This window comes from Artemia franciscana, chromosome 16 (genome assembly GCF_032884065.1).
Source record: "Artemia franciscana chromosome 16, ASM3288406v1, whole genome shotgun sequence".
Classification (NCBI taxonomy): Eukaryota; Metazoa; Arthropoda; class Branchiopoda; order Anostraca; family Artemiidae; genus Artemia; species Artemia franciscana.
Genome location: NC_088878.1, coordinates 33104001 through 33116382, shown reverse-complemented (window position 1 = coordinate 33116382; position 12382 = coordinate 33104001). Strand labels below are relative to the sequence as shown.

Below are 12382 nucleotides of genomic sequence, written 5' to 3'. Positions count from 1 at the left end.
TCTTGTGAAAAACGCCATAAGTGTTAAGTTTGCATTAAATATTTTTATTGAAGGGCTAAATTAAGGTAAATTTTGTTGTAAATAATGTTATAAGTAAACAACATTGTGATTTTAAGAAGGGGAGTTTGCGTTGATCCAATTTCCTCTTTTAGATCAATAATTGGAAGTTGTCCGAATTAACAGACCTCTGTAGTCCTAAGTTTTATCAAACTGCTCGTGGTAACAAACTGTAAGTAAGGAGCGATGTGACTCAATAGTAAAATAAAACGCTAAAAAACGGAATTTTGATGTCGATGGATATATTGAAAGAATCAGCCTATTATGTTGGCTCAAAATATATAAAAATCATACAAGTAACTTGTAAAAGCATGTAGAAACTCAGGACTATCATCCATTCTGATGAATTATTCCACGAGTATTTAGTTTGCAATTAAACTATTAATCAAAAGGGAAACACGTGACTTGACAAACATGTAACATATATGACAAACATATAACTTGACAAAACACGTGATTATCATCCATTCTGGTGAATAACCCTGCTAGTATTTAGTTTGTAATAAAAGTTTTAATTAAACGGATAACTTAAAGATGCAAACGGAATAACTGTGTCATGTGAAAGAAGAGTTTGAAGACATCCTATCTGAGTTGAAGATTTGATGAAAAACTTTAACTTTTAAATTTGAAATGAATGTTTAAATCAGATCCCATTCTGCTCAAAACTCCGTAACTCCTTATTTTTCAGTAAAAATTTTCAATCAAAGAGTGAATGAAAGGAAATCATGACCATCTACAACGGGGAAAAATTGTACGGCTGTGTCGTAAGAAGACTTTTCCTTCAAATAAGCATTCGTATATCCTTCAAAAGAGGAAAAAATTTTTTGTGTATAGGCAGGAAATCTTCAATTTTCAAGCAGAGTATGAAGTTTGAATTAAGGATCCTTGAAACCGTTCTTATGAAAAACGCCATAAGTGCTAAGTTTGCATTAAATATTTTTATTGAGGGGCTAAATTAAGGAAAACTTTGTTGTAAATAAAGCTATAAGTAAAGAATAGTGTGGTTTTAAGAAGGGGGGTTTGCGTCGATCCAATTTCCTTTCTTAGATCTATAATTGAAAGTGGTCTTAATTAGCAGACCTCTGTAGCCCTAAATTATATTAAACATTTCGTGGGAGTGAACTGTAAGTAAGCAGCGATGTAGCTCAATATTAACTAAAACTAAACGGAAATCAGTAGATATATCAAAAGAATCAGCTTATTACATTGGTTTCGAATTTATACAAATTATTAAACTTGGTATTACCAATCAAAAACTACGAGCCTTAAAAAATTTCCCTGATTTAAAAAAAAGAGGGAACCCCCTAAAAGTCAATAAATGTTAATGAAATTCACACCAACAGACTCAGCATATCCGAAAACCCTAATTTAGAAGTTTCAAGTTCCCATCTGCAAAACTGTGGAATTTTGTTTATATCCAGCCCATATACACCCTTTTTTCATCAAACCCACCCGATAAAATTTTGGGATAGCCATTTTGTTAAAAATAATTCAAAGGTCAGATAAGAAAAACTCCTGTGTCGATTAGAACCCCCCAGCGCCCAGGGGCAGGCGTTGTAAGTTTTGCTCTGGGAGCATATACGGTTCTTGTGGAAGGGATGCTCGTATGAACTTCGGAGAGGAGATTGGAGGTCAATTAGCCCCTCTCCCCATCCTCGGCACCCTATTTTTCTCAAACCCATTCGATAAAAACTTTGAGATAACCGTTTTTTTTTTTAAATAGATCAAAGATCATAAAACAAAAACTCCGGGGTCAAAACAAGCCCGGGAGCAGGCGTTGTAGGTTATCCCCTGGGGGCATATATGATTGTTATGGAAGGGATGTTTGTATAAACTTCAGAGAGGAAAAATTTGATTGCAAACTGAAAGTTCTAGTTCAGTTTTTAAGAGTCAAAAGAGATTGGAGGGCAACTAGCCCCCCACGGCCCGTTTTCCCCAAATGCATCCCATAAAAATTTTGAGACAAACTATTTTGTTAAAATAGTTCAAAGGTCGGATCAAAAAATATTCCGATATCCACACAATCCCCCAAGGCCTGGTGGCAGGCGTTTTAAGGTATGCCCTGGGGGCATGTATGATTCTTATGGAAGGGATGCTCGTATAAACTTCAGAGAGGGCTCATTTGACGGGAAATTAAAAGTTCTAACTTTTCATATGATCCAATGCCAATGATGTAATTTAGAACACATGCAGAAGGAATAATCACCATAAACAGGGCTACTGAGAGCACATGCGCACAAAAATAAAAAATAATTTGGATGTCGGCTAAAAATCTTTGAAACAACAAAATTGACCGATTGGCCCTTGAGGTTATGTTTAAAATAATTGAAAAAAATTGTTTTAAGAGTCTTAAGTTAATGTGACTGTGTTTAAGACTAAATGATAATAATCCAAAATTTCAACTTAGATGTTTGAAGTGACGAAAAGAGAAAGTAAGTAAATGGAGGGGAGAAGAATTAAATGTTGGGATATCCACTTTAAAGTATAGAATGTGCAACTAACCAAATAGAGTAATAGTGGCGATTGTATGTCAATTTCTTCTTAATTCATTTCCAGAACAACAGCATTGGCTTGAATCTGGAGCGAAAGTTTTTCCGATTCAAACTTCAAGTACCAGCTATTTTTAGGTTTTACCATCTTTTCTGAGGTGAGGTGGTTGACACGCACTCTTGCATGGAGCATTGCCAATAAGAATGCTCTCGATTTCTTAGTTTGTTCTGCCAACAAAGTCACTGCCACTACCGATGGCACAACTTTCATCAGTACTTTGAGCTTATGATCTTGTTTGAAGTGTTGAACAAACTGCGTCATTGGCTTAATAAAACCATAAGAGTGTAAACTCTTCTTTTGAGTTTCTTTTGGTTAGATTCAGATAGAGCGTCTTCCTTCAAACTTGGATAGAACTTTTTTACATGGTATTTTGCTTCATGAGTATCGTAGTCGTTATGAAACTATAAAGTAGTGATGGACTTTGCAGCTTTTTACAAACTTCACAGACCTATTTCCCCCTTTTTTTAAAATTTCGCTGTTCTGTCTTCACTTTTTATCGTCTACTTTGTCAAGCCAAAATGCTGTTTATGGACTTGACAACATTTGGTCTTACTTTTTAATGCACTCAAAATATACATACGAAGTTTACTTTCACAACCGGTATCAAGTGATCTATTTACTGCTGCATACGCAGTTCTCGGTTCTCGATAAATTTCACCCACTAGGAATTGTCAAACAATATGGGAGCCGGACTCCATTAACTTGGTGTGTGATAACTCGCATACATTAATTCAAGAAAAGAATTCGATGGAAAAAGTTGAAAACCCCTCACGCTTATATTAAAATTATAGATTACCAACATAAAGGTAACGTCACGTCGGTTCTGCTCGGCGAGACGTTTACCGGGTGCCGGTGCCTTGGAATTTAAATCACACATACTGGGAACGTCTTAGCAAGGTGTAGGCGCTGCATACCGACGCCCTGGAGCTTTGGGGAAACCCTTCTAATCCCTCCTTTTAGATGTGCCCCGAGCTGGATGACAATGCTCTTTGTCCTCAATACCATCACTATCGTTGGTAAATATTTATTATTTTGGTCTTTATGTGGAATATCTTCTGTTAACTGAAAAAACTGGCTTATACTTTAACTAATGACGCGCATAATCGAATTGTTTTACCGCTTTCGAGAAAAGCAGTTAAATTTACCGGATTTTATTTTCCGGATTTCAGGTTATTTCTAAGCCGCTAAGGTAGCCTATAGTCAGCGTTTCCACTTTGATGGATTTTTCCGTCAAAAACGGATTTTTTGGGTCTTCGATGGATGAGAATTTGATCTGTAGGATTTCCGGATTTTTGACGGATTTTCTAAGATTTTACGTATGAATTGAACTTAGTTGTTTTTATTTTCAAATCACACCGATCTTTTTATTTATCAATCTTTACTGTTGTTTCTTTGTTGTTATCCGTTCCGACTATTTTTCAACCAGGGTTGATTCCCGGACTAATTAGCTCACCTACCCAGTCCAGAAAATGGTTTGGGGTTAACACGATCAAGTCGTATCCACTATTCAAGCAACCGTGAGCTATGCAGTGAGTCATCAGGTCAAGTTGATTCCCGCGAAATATTTATACAGGGAGTTAGTACTGTGTTATATTAAAGCGAGGAAGCTATTGGAAACCGAGGAGATGTTTTCTGTATACCTTGATACGATACACACTTAGTAAATAGAATACTTCAAGAACAGAATTTGTAATTTCATAGCTTTTCCTTCTTGTTTTACTGACAGAATGTTACACGTGGTTACACAGTTTCTTTAATACCTGAAAAAATCATGACAGTTTTAGAATAGCCGAGTGCTACCAAAATCACATAGTAGCAGTTAGAAATTTGATTTTAGCCAGTTATTTGATTTTATCCATGCCACTTGATTTTAACCATACCGGCAGAAATCACCTTTTAGCCGGTATTAACTGGCTGGTACTTTCGACACCCAGGAACCATAGAGGCTGAATATATTGTTACTGTGGTTGACCAGCTAGTTCCACTGGTGGAAAGCCTGCCAAATAAGTCTGTAACTGAAAAGATTACTCTTGGAAAACAGAATGCAACTAACATTGTTTGTCAAGGGCTACGGACTTTTTGATGATATTCTTTGTGAAAAACTCGAGTCAACTCAGTTCATGGTCATTATCGATGAGACAACCGATGTCAGTGTGGTGAAACAACTTACTGTTGCCGTCATATTTTGTAGCTCAGAACTTGAAATAGAAGTTGACCTGCAGGACATGGTCGGAAGCCCTGAGTCGAGAGCAGAAACAGTCTTTGAGCTTCTCGAGAAAGCTATAAAAGATAGAAAGATACCACTCGAGAACTGGATCGGCTACTGTTTGGATACCTGCAATATCATTTTTGGCTCTGACGATTCTGTTGTCAGTAGCAACAAGGCACAGTATCCCTGGATCACCTGTGTAAAGTGTAGCAGCCATATGATACAGCTAGTAGCATCTTATGCCTGTAAGAAGCTAACAAAGGGGTTTGTTGCCTTCCAAAGATTTACTGACACACATATCCATCGAATGCTCTCGCCTGGGCAGACGCGTTGGCTTTCACTTAAATTTTGCGTTGATAGGATTCTCGAAGAGTGAAGTCCTCTGCAACTCTAATTCCAAGGGTTAGCTCTCGAAGACCCTACACACGCTAACAATCAGACTGCACAAGCGTTGGGTGATCCACTTCTGAGAATCCAGTTGGAATTTGAAAGCTATGTTCTGGAGTTATTCAATGATTTTAACAAACTTTTCTAGAGGGAAAAGCCGCCCTTTCATTATTCAACCAGAAGTCAGGGTGCTGATCCGTAAATTGTTAATGAGCCTTATGAAAGCAGCCTACGTCAGAGGAACGTCTGCGCTGGAGTTGAACCCTGAAAATGTCAGGAAAAATTTTGCTTTGAAAGAGTTATATCTTGGGATACTCGCCTATGAATCTCTGAAGACGTTGCAGTCAGACCAAAGAACTCGGACTGAAGACCTTTCTGTTAATTTGGTGTATTTGTTAGCCCGTTGTCTTTACGTCAAGGCGATTGAGCAGATACAGTCAAGATTCGTATTTGACGACGAAATGTTCGTATATGCTGTTTTGTTACACCCTGTGATGGCCACCGACTCGACAGCTCCAATAAAGGTATCAAAATTTTTTCGCAAATATGAACTTCTGAACTGGAATGCTAAAAAAATTCATCACCAGTGACGGAAAATGCTGGTCTCAGACCTCCCTAACAGTACTGAAACTTTGGGCTTTTGGAGAAAGATTTCCGAGATCAATATTCCCACTGTAAGTCCAAGGTTTGCAAACGTTATGGTTTGCTTTCGCTACCATTCTCAAACGCCGTCGTTGAACATTTCTTTATTGTCCTAAAAAACATCAAAACTGATTCTTGGAATCGTCTCTCATCCATCTCGCTAAGGACTGCGATGCAAACGAAGGCAGGGATGAGAAGGATAAAAATTCATTCCGAATCGTTCATCCTGGACCAAAAGCTGACCAATGGAGTAATGTCGGTCAAGGCAAACGTGACGGTTGAAGAGTGTCAAACACTAGCTAGTATACAACGTGAAGCTCTTGTTTCTGGAGCTAATGCCGTCGCCGACATGCAGTGGTAGCTGATCTCCATTGTATCCCAGTACCCCAGAAAATGGTTTTTTTTTTTTTTTATACAGCATTATATATAATAGTTAATCGATATCCGTATCCGTTCTAGTGACTAAGCGTGTATTTTCTTAAAATTTAGAGGCTTTCAAAGGAGCTAGCTTCCGAGTTACTGGCCTTCATGAGTTCTAATAGATCTACCGTACATAAACATTAAACTTCACTTAAATTTTGCGTTGATAGGATTCTCGAAGAGTGAAGTCCTTTGCAACTCTAATTCCAAGGGTTAGCTCTCGAAGACCCTACACACGCTAACAATCAGACTGCACAAGCGTTGGGTAATCCACCTCTGAGAATCCAGTTGGAATTTGAAAGCTATGTTCTGGAGTTATTCAATGATTTTAACAAACTTTTCTAGAGGGAAAAGCCGCCCTTTTATTATTCAACCAGAAGTCAGGGTGCTGATCCGTAAATTGTTAATGAGCCTTATGAAAGCAGCCTACGTCAGAGGGACGTCTGCGCTAGAGTAGAACCCTGAAAATGTCAAGAAAAATTTTGCTTTGAAAGAGTTATATCTTGGGATACTCGCCTATGAATCTCTGAAGACGTTGCAGTCAGACCAAAGAACTCGCACTGAAGACCTTTCTGTTAATTTGGTGTATTTGTCAGCCCGTTGTCTTTACGTCGAGGCGATTAAGCAGATACAGTCAAGATTCGTATTTGACGACGAAATGTTCGTATACGCTGTTCTGTTACACCCTGTGATGGCCACCGACTCGACAGCTCCAATAAAGGTATCAAAATTTCTTCGCAAATATGAACTTCTGAACTGGAATGCTAAAAGAATTCATGACGAGTGACGGAAAATGCTGGTCTCAGACCTCCCTAAAAGTACTGAAACTTTGGGCTTTTGGAGAAAGATTTCCGAGATCAATACTCCCACTAGAAGTCCAAGGTTTGCAAACGTCATGGTCGTGAATAGGTATTTGCTTTCGCTACCATTCTCAAACGCCGTCGTTGAACATTTCTTTATTGTCCTAAAAAACATCAAAACTGATTCTTGGAATCGTCTCTCATCCATCTCGCTAAGGACTGCGATGCAAACGAAGGCAGGGATGAGAAGGATAAAAATTCATTCCGAATCGATCATCCTGGACCAAAAGCTGACCAATGGAATCATGTCGGTCAAGGCAAACGTGACGGTTGAAGAGTGTCAAACACTAGCTAGTATACAACGTGAAGCTCTTGTTTCTGGAGCTGATGCCGTTGCCGACATGCAGTGGTAGCTGATTTCCATTGTATCCCAGTACCTCAGAAAATGGTTGTTTCTTTTTTTATACAGCATTATATATAATAGTTAATCGATATCCGTATCCGTTCTAGTCACTAAGCGTGTATTTTCTCAAAATTTAGGGGCTTTCAAAGGAACTAGCTTCCGAGCTACTGGCCTTCATGAGTTCTAATAGATCTACCGCACATACACATTAAATTTGTCGAGCTCTTTTAGCCCAAAGTAACTGCAGATCGTAGTCTATCCCGATAAAAGGACAATTTTTACTGAGTTAGCTTAGCTGTCTAATAATTTAGACAACAGGCTGATTTGTATAACACTTAACAGAATATTGTATGTTTGAGCTGTACGATCAGATAGGACGTGTAGTCTATAGACTGATAAACGAGCGTTCCGAGATATACTCTAGTCCAACTCAAGTAGAAGCGTCACTGAAACACTTGGTTTCATGAAGCTGTGTTCTTTTTCACAATGAGATAGTTGCGGAATTCATTTAGCAATTTAGAGGCAACGAGATACTCGGCGACATTCTGGACTATATGAAAAATATCCATGAACTGTTAAACATCGGTCTTAAAACTCTTTTGGTATCTTCGTGGGACGTGGGGGGGGTCATTAGTTACATTAAAAACACAAAAAGGGAGAAACGAGATGTGAACTCGAAAGACAACTCTAGGTAAGAAAGCACTCAACCATCCGCAATTCGGGTTGACGATATTTTTGGTGAAATTCAAGTAGCCAGTGCATCATTTGTCCAACCCTCTTATCTATCCCGTTCACACCACCTTATTCAAGAGGTGAGTAAATGGTATTTTTAGCTTTTTTTTCTCGTTTGACTGCCCACGGATCTGGTGGAATCTTTCTTGAGGGCAGCATTGAACTCCAGGAAGAGCTTGTAACAACTGCTTACCACAAGAGTTCTATTTGAACAGATTTTTGTTGTGGATTTTTAAGATTTTTTAACGGAAAAATTGACGGATTTTTCGTTCTCAGTTGTCGGAATTTTATGGATTTTTGGTCTACCAGAACGGAAAACTTGCCATCGTGAAGTAGAAACACTGCCTTTAGTCGAAACTTTGCTTGTGAACTGAAGAAAAAAAACACAGAACTAGTGAAGAAATTTTTGTAGGGTAAAGGATGGTGTTTCAACTTCTTAGTTTTAATTTCCTAATCATTTTTTTACAACTACATCCAAGACTTACAAAAATTTAGGCCATTTGACTAGAGGTGTTTGATTAAAGTCTTGTTAAATATACAAGACCAACACATTCAAATAGCCTAGCCCAGATTTAGTTAGCCTAGCTTAGGAAGAAAGTGTATATATCACTTTATGTCTTTTTCTTCTCTTTCCAAGTTCATTAACCACTTTTGGAGTGAAATCTGGCAGGTTAAAAGTCTAGAATAGGGGCTACTGAGAAGGAAATATGTTAGAAAAACAATTCTTGCTTCATTATAGGCATATGTAGAATAGTTGTATCCTACACTGTTTGACTGCAGCTCCACTATAGTTTGTCCCTTCCTCCTTAATGTGGAAATTGTAGCCCAATATATAGCCTATAATTCCCAATGTGTCTCTCTTGTTTCATTCTGCGTACCTCTAGGCCTATAGGCTACTAAATCAGCTAAGACAAAACAAAAACCAGAAAAACATATTTGACAGGTGGAAGAGTGTATACAAAATATAAATTGGTAAAATTCTAGTTTAGCTAGGCCTACTTTTTGCTATCTTGGAAAGTGGTTGGCCTATGTTAGGAGAATGAAACTTTCAGGGATGGACCTACTGACTAAATTATATCCTAGGAGGGTATTTTGAAGTGCCCATCTTTACTCCTTCTCCCTTTAGAGGGCAGTGACCTCTGATGACCTTTAAAAATATTTTGTGTTGAAGAAAACTGTTTTCAGATTTACAACTTTTCTTAATACCAATTCATGAGGTTTAAAAGAAAAGGAAACTGATAACTAAAAATTAAGGTAAGGTGTTGTCTTTTCAAAGTTTCAATAGGTATAGACCTGTCAAGTAGCCTAGGCAAATTTTTAAGACTTAAAAATTAGGAGAGGATTAACATAGAAGCTTGGCAATACCTTCCCAGATTATGTATTCAGCCTTAGATTACGGAAAGTTTCAATTTCCTAACCTAACCCCCTTCCAAGATAGCAAAAAGTAGCTAAGCTAGAATTTACCCCATTTTGAGCCCTTAAAGGAGCTTAAAAACCCATGTAACCTAAAGCTTAAGAATGTGTTTAAAAAAGACTGGGTTATGCAAAAAAAAAATTTTTATTTGTCACTGATTTAGGAATAGTAATTATTATTTGTATTAGGCCTAGTCTTAGTTGTAAAATGTCATTTTGAAAATAAATTTAAAAAGAGTCAGAAGCACTCTTTTTTGGAGATCTAACAAAAAATGGAAAAGTAGTCAACAAAATGCCAGTATCCAAGACATCTGACTATACCAAGCTATAGAATCATAGCCATGACATAATGAATGATTCAATTTTCAAACATTTAACCCCTAATAACATCTTTTAGGACCTGTGTATTATGCTGTAGTTTATGCTGTGCAAAACCTGAGAACAAACTGGTTTTATCTGCCTGTATTAAGAGACAATTAGCTTACACTCAGTTGAAAACAAGTGATAGGTGACATAATACATTGGAATTATATAATCTAGGCTATATATTTGCTCAGTAACTACCTGCTAAACTCGGTTAACCAGGTAGGGGATACAATCCACCTGATCAATCTTGTTGTTACCCATCATCACCTCTTTGCCTTCATCTATTCCTAGTCTAAGCAACTTAGTCTTCTTAAAGTTAACTTTCAAACATGTTCTCACACCCTGAACTCCCAAAACCTTCAAAGCCAATCATTTTGCTAATATTTTCATTAAGGACACACATTGTCTACATAATCTGAGTTTAGGAGAGTTTTGCCTTCCCTTTAATTTTTTTTTCTCCCATAGCCTGGCCATGTTCCCTAGACCAAAGTCCATCATAATAATCTTTGACAATGGAAATAGAAAACAACCCTCTTTAACTCCTGATTGAATACAGAATTAGCTAGTAACTTCATTTCCTACCATAACCACTGCCATATTTTTATCATTCATTAGAACTAATAACTTTAATGTATTTATCTGTACACCATGTAATGTTATGTCCTTTGCTAAAGCTCTGAGGGCTAAAGGTGTCTGAATATTTAGGCACTATTGAACTGTTAATTTGAGAGTGAACATTTTGTTGAGACCTCCTCTCCCCTTCCTGAAACCACCCTGCTCTTCTCTTAAACATTTTATCTGCAGTATCTCTAAGTCTAAAAAGCTATTTCATACTAAGTTATTTGTTTCCTACAGAAAATGAGTTAGTACCTCAATAATTACCATGCTCATGCTTATTGCCTGTTTTACAGACTGGTTTAATCCTTTACTTCCAAATTGGCACAAACTTTTTATTTTTTTTATATTGTTTCATATAATTTTGTCATGGTTTAAAATATTCTAAAAATTTTCTGCCCCTTAAAATTTATATCAGAAACCATTAATAGGTATAGTAACTAGAAAAAAGGTACAAACCAATCATTGTCAAAGATGACCTCATCCTAACAACCAAATTAAATTTTTAATCCTCTAAAGTTCCTCAGACAATTAAACCAAATTCTTTCTTTCAAGATATATGTTAAAACCAAAGTTGTCAACCCCTCAAAAGCTTTTAAATTGTATTCTATTGGAATATCTCAAAAGCTACATTAGTTTTATCAAGCCTACTTGGGCTTGATAAGCACCTCTTGGCTTTTCATCACATTACTATAGATCAGCACTGCTAGAAATACAAGAAAGGACCCCAGTTAATAATAGCACACGACACCTCATCCTTGAAGATAATGTCTTATGACCAATTCCTAGTTAAAACTCCCTTAATTGTCTCTGAATTCTATTTGTTCAATTCTTTTGATCAGATATAATGTAAACAAATTTGCAGAGCTCCTTATCTAAGCAGACGACTGTGCTTTAGCAACTGATTCGTTTTTCTGTGCAGCCAACATCAGACCAATTTTTTTGTACCCTGAAAATAATAGGAACACTCACTAGCCATTTCCTCATTTTTGAAGATGGGCATGGTATAAGAACGGATTGAAGAAACAGTATATTTTGACTTTGTAAACACTTGAGCCATATCCTTTTTAATTTTGATGTCACTATGGATTAAAGCTTGAAATATCATCTTATATAGCCAAGCTAGTATTATATATCTAATTCTGATTTTTCAGAATCATATTACTGCAGCTATTCCAGATTATAACTATTGTAAAACTACAGCATGTTTATGTATTTTATTTATGTTTGCTGTGCTACCACAAAGAGATAATTTTTTTTTGCCATCAAATACTTACTTGTCCTTGCTGTGGGACCACATGTGAATGCCTCACCTGGCATCTAAAAGACTATATAGTTGACTGTCTTCTGTCAGCTCTTCAGCAAACCAGAGCCTGCAACTCTCCCACTTTCTACCAAACTTCCAAAATCCATCAATGATATCAAGGTCATTTTTGACTGTTGGCCATCAATTTTTCAACTGACCACCAGGATGTTTTTGTTGGAGTATCAAATCCTTAGCATTTTTCATAAACAGCATTGGCCAAAGACTTCCATACCATGGACATGAAGCACCTTCAGTAGTTAAATCTCCACTGTATTGAAGAGAACAGATCAAACAGCTGTTTTATAGACACAAATTGATCATAAACAAGAAAACATAGACAAATTACTTGTGTTAGCCTAAAATCCATATCTAAAATGAATAAATGGTTATTTATTTATCAGAAGATGCCTATCCCTCATCATAAAAATTGCAAAGTGGACATGAAACTGGATCTTTGGTACCCTCAGATGTATTAGGAGTAA

General features: G+C 37.0%; 1 protein-coding gene across 1 annotated transcript in view; it reads left to right on the top strand.

Annotated features, from left to right (window-relative positions):
* The first annotated feature begins 8535 nt into the window (after positions 1 to 8535).
* LOC136037358 (choline transporter-like protein 2) overlaps positions 8536 to 12382 on the top strand; it is a 114108-nt gene continuing 110261 nt past the window's right edge. Inside the window, exon 1 of the mRNA XM_065720063.1 lies at positions 8536 to 8613. The gene's annotated coding sequence lies outside the window, so the exon portion shown is untranslated. The remainder of the gene's footprint in view (positions 8614 to 12382) is intronic.